This window comes from Octodon degus, unplaced genomic scaffold (assembly GCF_000260255.1).
Source record: "Octodon degus isolate 3935 unplaced genomic scaffold, OctDeg1.0 scaffold00320, whole genome shotgun sequence".
NCBI classification, from domain to species: domain Eukaryota; kingdom Metazoa; phylum Chordata; class Mammalia; order Rodentia; family Octodontidae; genus Octodon; species Octodon degus.
The window spans coordinates 677,596-689,672 of record NW_004524896.1 but is presented as its reverse complement, the minus strand read 5'-3'; the positions used below and the strand labels follow the sequence as shown (position 1 = coordinate 689,672).

Here is a 12,077-nt window from a genome sequence, read left to right as displayed (position 1 = left end):
TATATATATATAACCTTCCCTCTTTTTTCCACAACAAAACTGTCCTTTATTTACACTTTTGTGAAGTTAGTATCACATGATACTAGGTTGCCTAGCAACTGATAACAAACCTTAACCAGACAAGATGTTCATCTCAGGAGTTAGATAGCTTGTTTTCTGGGTTGTTTTTTTGTTTTTGTTTTTGTTTTTGTTTTTGTTTTTTTTTTTTTGGTTTTGGTTTTGGTTGTTGTTGTTGCTTGTCTGTTGCTTGCCAAACTTTTAATATTTGAGGGATAATAAAGAGAACAGAAGCCCAAGAAGTATGAACTTTGCTGGAGTCAACACACAAGATGTTTTTCTGGGGAAAAAATTATATTTCTTCGAGAAAAGAAAAATGTTAATTCTTGTTCTTCAGTTTATTTCCTAGACTCTTCTAACAAGAGCTTAACACAGAAGCAGTTGCTTGATGAATAAGCTGATTGGTCTTTATCTGAAAAATCTTCACAGAAATTTGGTTTAGCCCTCAGCAGCACGCTCCTGAGCTCTGAGGAAGCTTGCCTTCTTTTGAGCTACCCAATCTTTCTTCTAGGCAAGGAACATTTTGGGACGGTTCCACCTCTTCTTTTTAACTTCTCTCTTCGGCTTCTTTTCATAGACTGAATTCTCTCGTATAGCAGCATGAGCTTTCTCATCCATCTCCTCCATGATGTCTGGAGTCACATTGTTCTTCATGTACTGAGAGAACTGTTTCTTGTAAGCATCTTCATCCTCTTCCATTAGGTAGTGCATATAGTCTGCGACATTCTCACCCATGATGTGCTTCCGATGTACTTCTGCATTAAACTCCTTGCTTTCAGAATCATAACCAGGGAATCGTTTGGTGCTGTGAGGGATAGACAGGCCTCCATCCACGGCACCCTTTAGGGCTCCAAAAACCTTATTGCCAGCTGTAGTTCTTGCAAGGCCTGCAGCCAAGTAGCAGGTGAAGGCACCAGGCTTGCCATCAACGCTTTCCACATTGTACTCATCTCTAGTCACCTCCCCCTGGCCTTCATAGATCTTATCCATGCCAAACCTATTGAGAGCCTGCGGGCCAGCAGCAGGCCAGTACAATACACTGCAGCAGAATTTGTTAGGCCAACTTTCACACCACATTTTGGTAGCTCATGTGCATATGCCACACAGACTATCATATCCCCTTCAGTATGGGCATAAGCAATCTGGCAAATGATATCTCTGTTAGTTACACGAACTATCATCCTGTATTTAGGTGTGTTGTACTTATTTTTGTCTTGTATTGCCAAGCATTTCCTAGCATAGTAATCAGTTTTACCCTCTCATTGTCTTCTAAACTTCACTTGGTACCTTTTAAAGTAGGCCTTATTCTTGACAACCCTAACAAAACCCATCCTGTGTAATATAGACCCATGTCTGCAGCCCTACACAGACCTGCAGGCCAAGCAGCACCACAGGGAGAAAAAGCTAGCTTGCTTGCTTTAGCACTGGGCCGAGTCCCACCTTCATATACTTGATTTATTTCCTAGCTTTCTGGCTCCCAATATATCCCCCTTTTTCATTTTTTTCTTCAAAGATGGGTGTTCCACTCCAGTTAGACAAGCTGTATTTAGAGAAGTCTAAATAAATAAAGTCTAAATAAAGGACCTTTTCATCTTGAAACCAGTCTAAAGATTGTAGTATTTGAATTCAGCAAAATAACCCAATATACTCCAACAGTATAATAGTAGTGGGTAATCAGTAGAACTGGCAATTGTCAGAAGTTGTTGAGTTGAGCCTTTTACACCTCAACAGATTAATATGGCATTACTTTTTATACCTTGTAAGTATAATTTTCTGTTGGACAGTAAAAACCAAGTTAAAACAAGACTTATATAACTGAAAATGTAACTTTTGTATCTGACAAGGTCACTCAAATCACCTCAGGGTTTACGCTGGAACCAAGTACACAACCTGTAGATCTTCTGTCATTGCCAGCCATCTAGATGAGTCACGACCATTGCTTGACCAATTTGCTCTCTGTGAAAGCCTGACAGAATTGTTCTCTCTAGGTGACTCTCCTTAGGCACACTGTACATCATTGATCGCTTTCTTGTGTCACTAGTTGTGAATTTCATAGTAGGTATCTGAAGAGTAAATTCTCCCAGCAATGCTCTTGATCAGCACAAGCTGCATCCACAAATTCCTGTTGCTAAGTCCATTTCCCAACTGACACTGAGTCCTCCACCCTGTCTATTTCCAGTCAAGTATCACTCTAGCTATCTCAGTTTCTCTCTGCCCCCTAAACCCAGTTCTAATTGGTCAATATATTCTTGCTTCCTCATTGGCAAAGTAAATTTCCTGACTGTCTGGCCTGCCTCAAATAAGACCTATCTTGCAATTGAATTTTTGTCCCATACTGCCCTATTTTGAGCAGGCTCTTTATAGCAGCTGTGCTGTTCTCTCTCATGTATACTTCCGGGACTGACTGGGGCACAGTGAATAGGACCTCAGCCTCAGCACAGCCTGCAGATATGTACCCAAACTGTGACACTCCCTAACCTTTCTGCTGCACCAGGGCTTTGTCCTCCATCTGGATGTGGCTGCTTCCCCACATCCCTTTTGCCACAACTTAGGAGACTGAAAAATCTTCTGGATCTAAATTGCATGTTTGATTTCCCTTGGAATGCTCCTTCCCATTTATACCAGTAAGCCCAGATTCATCTCTAAATTCAGTCTCCTTTCCACTGGTCACCACATCAAGTGATTCTAGTTGTTCTGGGCTGTGTTTGTTTGTTTGTTTGTTTGTTTGTTTGTTTGTTTTGGTAGAACCAAGGACTGAACTCAGGCCCTTGAGCTTGCCAGGCAAGCACTTATTTTACTGAGCCATCTCCCTGGCCCCAGGGTTCAGTCTTAATGCTGTGCCTGTCTTGAATCCTAGAATCCAATGGGAAGATCATGGGAGTCTCCCAGCCCATAATGAGAAATCCTTCATCTTCCTGTTCATGAAAGGGAGACCCTGGCAGGCTTCCTCTGCTGGCTTATGCTTCATCTCAGAATGTGCATGCTATGATTTGCACAGTGACACCCTTCTCCTGTCATCTCCATGCCCTCTTTCCATGGCAGAAAGATTTCTATGCTGTTCCAGGAAGGGCAGTGAATTCTTGAGATCTGTGTGGCATTTTGCTGTGATTGATTCTGGAGTTTTCTGGGTTGGTGACTCTACAAATTAGAGGACACGGTTATTTTCTATGCTGTCTGCAACCAAGACCACAAACCCAAAGACCTTAACTCCTGGATTCCTGCCTGTTGTGGGGAACACAGATTGTTGAAAATTCACCCCTTTGACCTTTGTGAAAGCCAGGTATGTCCTGTTGGATTGGATCTAATTTTTACCCTGGAGATGTGCGATCCGGGCAGCAGCTGTGCCTTTCTGCACCTTGGCCAGGTGTGCATGGCTCTCTGATTCTCATCTTGAACAGTGCCTTGGGTGCAGTGATGTCAGGGAAACCAGACAAATCCGACCTACCACTGAGTCCACTTTCCTGATCCCTGCACAGCCGGCTGTCGGCTAATTCTCACCAGGACAGTGAGGTTAATCCAGGACACTTACCTGTAGGGCACCTAGTGTCATGGGTATCCAGAGCGCCAGACTTTCGTTCCACCGGGCATCACCTCATTGTGAGCCAAGCCTCCTGTAATCGAGAATGCTTCAAAGATAAATATGGTCTGGATGCGACCACTGCTGAGGGCTCCATTTGACTTGGAAAATGGGTGCTCTGTATGTGGTCTTTGTATTATGGGTTCTTGGTTCTATTAAAATTTCTTCTCTTCAGCCCCAGATTACACAACAGAGAATATCATCCGGCTGAGCCTGGGTATCCTCATCCTTCTTGTCCTTGGAGCTGTGCTGCTGGATGCCTGGAAGGGCAGAAATGGTCTCTGAGGTGGGACCAGACAGCTAAAGACTGAGAGCATCTTTGTGTAACCCTTCATGGTCCACATTAAACTCTGGAATGAATGAGCCATCTATGAAGAACAGAAAGTGACAAATCAGAACGGGCATCAGAGTGGATGGAGCTCAACATTTTTGCTCACATTTTGTTCAAGAAACTAGACACAAACCATAATTCCTGTTAGTCTGTTTCTTTTGCCTGCTTTTGCTATTTCTACTATCATGAACTGCTGCCCTCTGCTACTGAGACAGCTGACTACTGAATGAAACCTCCACACACAGTGCACTGAATAAACCTTTCCTTCTATCTCTAGTTTTTCAGCGTGCATCTCCTAGTCTTTCCATGAGCCAACCCAAGAGGATCCTGAAATACATCATCAGGTATGATCAGAGCAGAGCAATGACCCCACTTCTCTGCTACCAAATTCTGTCTCTGGTATTTTTGTCATTGCTGAGACAAAATACTCAACACTCTGAAGTCCGAGGATAATAGGTTCACTGGCTCACAGATTATGGCGCTTTCGGTCTTTCACAGGAAGGCTCTAAGGCAGCGTGGCATAGTAGAGATGCAACAGTTCACATGTTGGAAGACAGTGAAAGGAACAGAGAAGGGGACAAGGCTCTTTCTGTCCCTCACATATTGTACCTACATGGCTGGGATTGAGGCAATGCCAAAGCAATCTGTGGCCTGAGTTATCAATTATATACCCTCAATCCGAGCATCACCCACCAGACTTACCCAACTCTGTAAAAGCCTAAGATGGCACGTGGCTTTAGGGGTCACCTAGACAGAAATTATAGCAACTTATGGCCCTTATGCAACCAGTCGGACTCATTTTCATAGAGCCAGGCAGAACCTCCTGGTTCAGAGCTCACTGTGACCCTGGAGATGTCAGGTGATCTGGGTCACAACCTGTCCATTTCTGCTTCTCCCAGTAGCCCAATGCATACCCTAATCCTGTGACTCAAACATCTGAGTTGATGCCTGAGAAACTGGAGAATCGTCTAGTGCTTATAACACTGCTCTTGTGATTCCTGTATAACCTTTTCCCAGTAAATCTCAGAAAAGCAAGCTGAGTGTCTGCCCAGCTTCTGGCTGCCTGAGCACCAAGCTTTCCTTCTAAAGGGCATCACCTCCTGTCAGGTCTGTGTGCTTTGGGCAGAGTTTGTGGTGCGACTTGTCTTCACTTATGCCTGACAAGTGAACCCTTGTGAGCTGGGCCTTCTGTTGTCTAAGAACGCTACACTGGCAAGGGCAGCTGGGCTCATGCAGACGGTCTGACTGAGACCTCTCATTTCTTCATCTGGCTTAGGTGATAGGTGATGTGTACTGGATCTTTGTATTTTTTGGTGGCAAAGTCTGAGTTATTTGTTTCCTAGTAATTTTTTGCAGCTATAGATTGCAGAGTGCAGACTATCCTCTGGATGAGTCTGGCTATTCCATCCTGTTTATTTTTTGAAGTGGGATGTTGGATTCCTTGTAGGTCAGTGTCTCAGTTTGTCTTGTCTCAATGCTGGGAGAAATACTCTACACCCAAAATGAAGGAAGGAAAGATATTCTTAGCTCTCAGTTATTGAAGGTTTCTGTCCATACTCAGCTGGATCCAAGACAGCCAGGCATATGGCCGAGAGCAAGTTTTATGGCAGTGGAAAAGAGCAGGAGAGCTAAATGGGAGGATAGCAGCAACAGAGGCTACAGAGAGGAAGTCTTTCCTCCCTTAACCACACCAGGATGGCTCTAGCATTCACACCAATAATCCCAGCAGTACTCAGACCCATAATCGCAGAGGATAATGAGCTAATCACAAACTCTAGAAATCCTGCCCAATGACTGCGTGAGTTTTTATGGGGGACAACTAGGCCCAAATCATAACATTCTGCCCATAGACCTGCAATGTCTCATGCACATCCCTTGTGGGAAAGACATTTTAGTCCATCTATAAGAGTTGCCAGAATCCTGCAATTTAGCATTGCTGAAAAGTCCAAGTCCCAAGTCTTCCCAAGATCTAATGCAAACTCTTAGCTTTGAGCTTATGCACAAATGAAAAAAGGTAAACATTTGCAACAGTCAAGGCAGAAGATAAACATTACCATTCCAAAAGGTACAAACAGTAGGATACCAGACCTTTGGACCAAAGCAAGCCCAAAATCCAGAAGGACAAACATTAAGTCCTGTATGTCCATGTGAGACATCCAAAGCAATTTGTGGCAAACTACGAGCTCTGCATGGCTCCACCCCTATGGCACTCTTGGTGGTAACTTCCATGGTTCCTCTCCAGTTTTGTTCCCTCCTTGCAGTTCCTCCTAGACAATCCATGTTCCTGGATTTTCCAAACTTTTGGGGTTTCCACTGCATATTAAGGTTGTCACTCTCTGCTTCACACATTGCCCTTTCAAGGGCAAATTTCCTGGCCTCCAAGGCCTTCTGCAATCTAGTTGGAAGCCTTATTATTATTATTATTATTATTATTATTATTATTATTTTCTCCTTCTTTTGTGGAACTGGGGATTGAACTCAGGTACTTGCACTTGCCAGGGAAGTGTTTATTCTACTGAGCTGTCTCTCCAGCTCAGGAAACCTTCTTAACTTCAGAACTCCTGCATCCTACAAGCACCTAAAACCAACACCATGTGGATGATGCCAATGTCTGCTGCCAGCTGGAGCAGTAACCAGCCTTTTCTTTTGGCTGTAGGGGGTCGAGTGCCTGGATCACTGAGCACTCTGACCCTGATTCTGAGAACAAATTCTCCATGATGGCACCATGCTCGAAATGGCTGTGGTATCCCCCTCTATTCTGGAGCATGGGGCTCAGTGGCTTTCCCCTCAAGGCAAAGTTCTTGTCCTTTGAAATTAGGAGACTGTAAATGGTGGAGACCTTCTGCCTCCAGTGATGCTCTCAGCCATCCTTTCGATTCTCTGGTTCCTTTCCATCAAAGGAGATTCTCTCAGCTCTGTCTTTTCAGTCCAAAGCTTTATTGGAGCTTTCTTTCTGGAAAACTCACAATATTTTAAATCATCCTAACGGTCTCTTTGCTCTTGATTCTCAACATAAATCTGGTTAAAAGCGCCTAACAGCAGACATGCCACTCCCTCAATACTTGGCTGTTTTCAAATATCCTTTGAGGTCTGGAAAGATGGCTTGGTAGAATAAGCTCTTCACTGGCATGTGAAAGTGCCTGAGTTCAATCACGTGTTCTGCCAAAAAAAAAAAAAAAAAAAAAAAAAAAGAAAAAAATTTCACATCTATTTTAGGAACCATTCTCCACTGCTGGTGGGAATGTAGACTGGTGAAATCAGTATGGAAATCAGTGTTATGGCTACCCTGAGCCAGCAGCATGGGTTTAGTCAAAGCCTAGGCACAGCATGGATGAGACCTTCTTCCACACCCTTGGAACACCACGACCACTCCACAGTCCCCCCGCCCACTCCTGCCCAGAGAGTGAGAACCTCTGCTGCATTCTCAGGTCCCCATATCCAGACCTAGCCCAGGCCCAGTGAGTGTGGTGGAGAGCTTCTCTCAAACCTATTCCACCTTGACCCCGTCAGACTCAGCTCAGTCCTCACATACAGGACTAGGGTGAAACTCTGTAGCTGCAGTCATTGCAGAGAAAGTAGGGGACAAAACCATCAGTTAGTCCAAGAGCAGAACATCTTGCCAGAGGGGCACAACAGGATCATTCCCAAGGATGGCAGCAGGAAGGAGCTGACCACAGCAGCCAGACCCAAGCCAGGCACAACTGGATAAATCCAAACATTGTAGATCTGAACCTGAACATTGGTAGGTGCTAAGGTTATAACTGCACCAAAGATCTACAACAAAGTTCAGAAGACAGTACTATACAAAATGACAACAGGAAGGAGCAAAATGCAATCTCAAACTCCAAGCCCACTCATAATAAATGCAAAACACTAACACAGAACAAATTGGGAATCCCACAGCAGAAATCAATGAATCAAGAGCTTCTGAAATAAACAACTGCACATAGGTATGGAGGAACTCAGATTGGAAATTTTTTTAAAATCCTTGAATTAATAGCATCTGCAGTAAAGAATCAAATGCAGAAATATATGGAGGAAACCCAATGCCCACCCAGAACAAGTGCAGAGGACACTAGCTCAGCACAAATGTATGAATTATTAGTGTCAAAAGGAAAAAAACAACACCATAAAGTTATAGAGGAACTCGGAATGGAATTATTTTCTGAAATAAAAAAGGAATTCACTGCACTCAGAGCATCTAAAGTAAGGAATAAAATGCAGAAGCATATGGAGAAAACCCAATCTGAAAAAACAAAAAAACTCTGCCATAAAAGAATTAATAACTGCTTCTGAAGAAGACATCAGTAAAAAAAATACACGAGATTAGAAAAATGACACATTCCTTGAATGAGCAATACAAGAAAGAAATAGATAACATGAAGCAGAGTCAAAGAAATATAGAGGAACTTAAAATCTCAATCACAAGCTTGCAAAACTGTTTGAGCTAAAGTGAAGACAGAATTTCAGATCTTGAAGCTGCTGGCGCAGATAGTGCAAAGGTAAGAAAAGATCTCTTAAAAACAACTAGGATGCAGGAAGAAGTAATTCATCACTTGCAAGATGATGCAAAGATGAGCAATGTGAGGATAATAGGCATCAATGAGAAAGAAGGAGTCAATACAAATGAAATTAAACAACTATGGGCAAAAGTAATAGCAGAAAACACCCCAAATATGAGGAAACAATCTGACATTCAGGTAACCAAATATACAGAACGTCAAGTAACCTCAACCCAATTAAAAACTAACCGAGACATATAATAGTCAAGATCCCAGAAATTCAGCACAATAATAATATCCTGAAAGCCACTACAGAAAAGAAGCAGACCACATTCAAAGGAAAACCCATCAGAATGATGGCCGACTTCTCTTCACAAACATGAAGGCCAGAAGAGCATGGAGCAGAGTACTTCAAGTCCTCTATGAAAACAAAATCCAGCCCAGACTACTATACCCTGCAAAACTCTCTTTCAAGTTTGATGGAGAAGTAAAATAATTCCATGACAACAACTAAAGAATTTCATGTTGAGAAAGCCAACCCTACACAGGCTACTGAAAGATGTTCTACAGAGGAACCAAAATGATCAGAACTCCATGAATGAGATCAGAAGCAAACAACTAAATAGGGCAAACAATTAAACAAACGAGAAAAGAGTACATGACAATAGGTAAATAACAGGTCAATCGTGAGGCAATACATCACAATTCTAACCATCAATGTAAATGGACTTTATTTACCAATTAAGAGAAATAAATGGGCACATTGGATTAGGAAACAAAATCCAACAATATGCTGTATACAAGAAACACATTTGACTCATAAAGATATTCATAGGCTGAAAGTCAAAGGATGGAACACAATATTACACACCTGAGCACCTCAGAAAAAAGCAGGATTAGCAATCCTATTCTAACACAGTCCCAAATTCAAACCAAGAATGATCAAGTGAAATAAAGAAGGCCACTATATACTGGTTAGGAGATAATTCAAGAGGAAGAGGTAACACTCATAAATATGTATGCACCAAACACGGGAGCACTCAACTATATAAAGCAAATCTTAAAGAACATGAAAAATCTGATATCCAATACCACAATCTTAACAGAAGATCTTAAAACCCCCTTATCCGCAAAAGATAGGTCAATCAGACAAAAACCTAGGAAGGAAATAACAGAACTGAACCAGAGCTTAAAGCAAATGGACTTGGTGAACATACACAGAGTTTTCCACCCAAACACAGCTGAATACACACTTTTCTCAGCTGCACATGGGTCATTTTCTAAAATAGACCACATACTGGTCCATTGGTCATGCTTAAGTATATGTAAAAAAACAGAAATTATCCCATGCACATTATCTGACCACAGTGCAATGAAACATGAGACAAATGACAAAAGAAACCAGAAAAAAAAAACCTAAGTGCATGGAAATTAAATGACACCCTACTCAGCAACCAATGGGTCACAGATGAACTTAAACAAGAAATTCAACCATATGAACAATTCAACGAAACTTCAAGCACAACTTATCATAACTTATGGGATACAATGAAAGCAGTTCTCAGAGGGAAATTCATAGCTATGAGCTCACACATTAAGAAAACAGAATGGGAACAAATAAATAACCTAATGCTGCACTTTAAACAACTGGAAAAGGAAGAGCAAACCAAACCCAGAGCCCAAAGACAGGAAGAAATCACAAAGATTAGAGCAGAAATTAATTCAATTGAGATGAGTAAAACAATTCAATGAATTAAAAAATCAAAAAGCTGGTTCTTTGAAAGATTAAATAAAATCAATAAGCCCCTAGCTAACCTTATCAAAAAGAGGAAAGAAAAAAATTCAAATACAAGAAATAAGGAATGAAAAGTGTGTAATTCCAACAGACCCGGTGGAAATTCAGAAGGTTATCAATAGCTGCTTTGAGAATCTTTACTCTCACAGAATAGAAGACATAGAAAAAATGTACAGATTCCTAGAAAGGTACAAATTACCACAACTGAATCAACAAATATAACCACTCTCAATAGCCCAATAACAGCCAGTGAAACACGAGATATAATTAAAAACCTATCTACTAAGAAAAGTGCAAGTCCGGTTGAATACATAACTGAATTCTCCAAGACATTTACAGAAGACGTAGTCCCTATACTCCTCGAATTCTCCAGTGAAATTGAAAATGAAGCAATCCTCCTAAAATCATATCTGCAGGGAAGTATTCTATTCATACCAAAACCAGGGAAAGACACAACTAAGAAAGAGAACTACAGGCCATTCTTCCTCAAGAATCTAGACAACAAAATCCTCAATAAAATCCTAGCAAATAGAACACAGCAAATAATCAAGAAGATCATACACCATGACCAGGTAGGATTCATCCCAGGGATGCAAGGATGGTTCAATATTTGAAAATCTATAAATGTAATACACTATATCAATAGAGCGAAAACTAAAAACCACATGATCATCTCCATTCATGCAGAAAAAGTTTTTGACAAAATCCAACACTCATTCATGTTCAAAGTCCTACAGAAATTGGAGTAGATGGCCTCCACTTTAATCTTGGTAAATGCCATTTATGAAAACACAATAGCTAACATAATCCTAAATGGGGAAAAACTGAAATCTTTTACTCTTATATCTGGTACAAGGCAAGGATGTCCTCTAAAACCCCTCCTATTCAATACAGTTCTGGAATCCTTAGCCAGAACCATTAGACAAGAGAAAGAAATAAAAGGAATAAGAATAGGCAAAGAAGAAGTTAAATTATCTTTACTTGCAGATGACATGAAACATTAATTGGAAGACCAAAAAAACTCCACCAAGAAGCTACTAGGATTAATACAGAAATTCAGTAACATAGCAGGTTATAAAGTCAATACGCAAAAGACAATAGCATTCCTCTACACAGACAACAAACACACTGAGAGGGAAATTATAGAAACAATACCTTTTACAATAGCACTGAGGAAAATGAAATACCTTGGAATTAACCTAAATAAAGAAGTCAAAGATCTTTTCAATGAAAATTACAGTACTCTTAAAAAAGAGATTGTAGAGGATTTCAGAAAATGGAAAGCTATCTCATGCTCCTGGATAGGAAGAACCAATATTGAGAAGATGGCCATACTCCCAAAATTGCTGTACACATTTAATGCAATCCCTATCAGAATACCACCAACATAACTCACAGACCTAGAGAAATCATTCCTAAAGTTTATCTGGAACTGGAAAAAACCTAGAATAGCAAGGGCAATTCTGGGCAATAAAGACAAGGCAGGAGGCATTACAATTCCTGACTTGAAATTATACTACAATGCTACTGTGATACAATCAGCATGGTACTGGCAACAAAATAGACTTGAGGATCAATGCAATAGATTACAAGACACTGCAGCCCCTATGAACACACTCAGCCACCTTATCTTTGATAAAGTGGCCAAACACACTCACTGGAAGAAAGATAGCCTCTTTAACAAATGGTGCTGGAAAAACTGACTCTCTACATGCCAAAAACTCAAACTTGACCCAGGTCTATCACCATGCACTAAACTAAAGTCAAAATGGATTAAAGATCTAAACATTAAAGCAGAGATACTAAATCTCCTGG

At 41.1% G+C, this 12,077-nt stretch overlaps 1 protein-coding gene and 1 pseudogene across 2 annotated transcripts in view; both read right to left on the bottom strand.

Moving 5' to 3' along the window:
* The window catches only part of LOC111814451 (leukocyte immunoglobulin-like receptor subfamily B member 4), a 96,912-nt gene that overhangs the window by 28,798 nt on the left and 56,037 nt on the right, over positions 1–12,077 (bottom strand). The gene's annotated exons all lie outside the window — the stretch shown is intronic.
* LOC105741175 lies at positions 441–1,388 on the bottom strand (annotated as a pseudogene).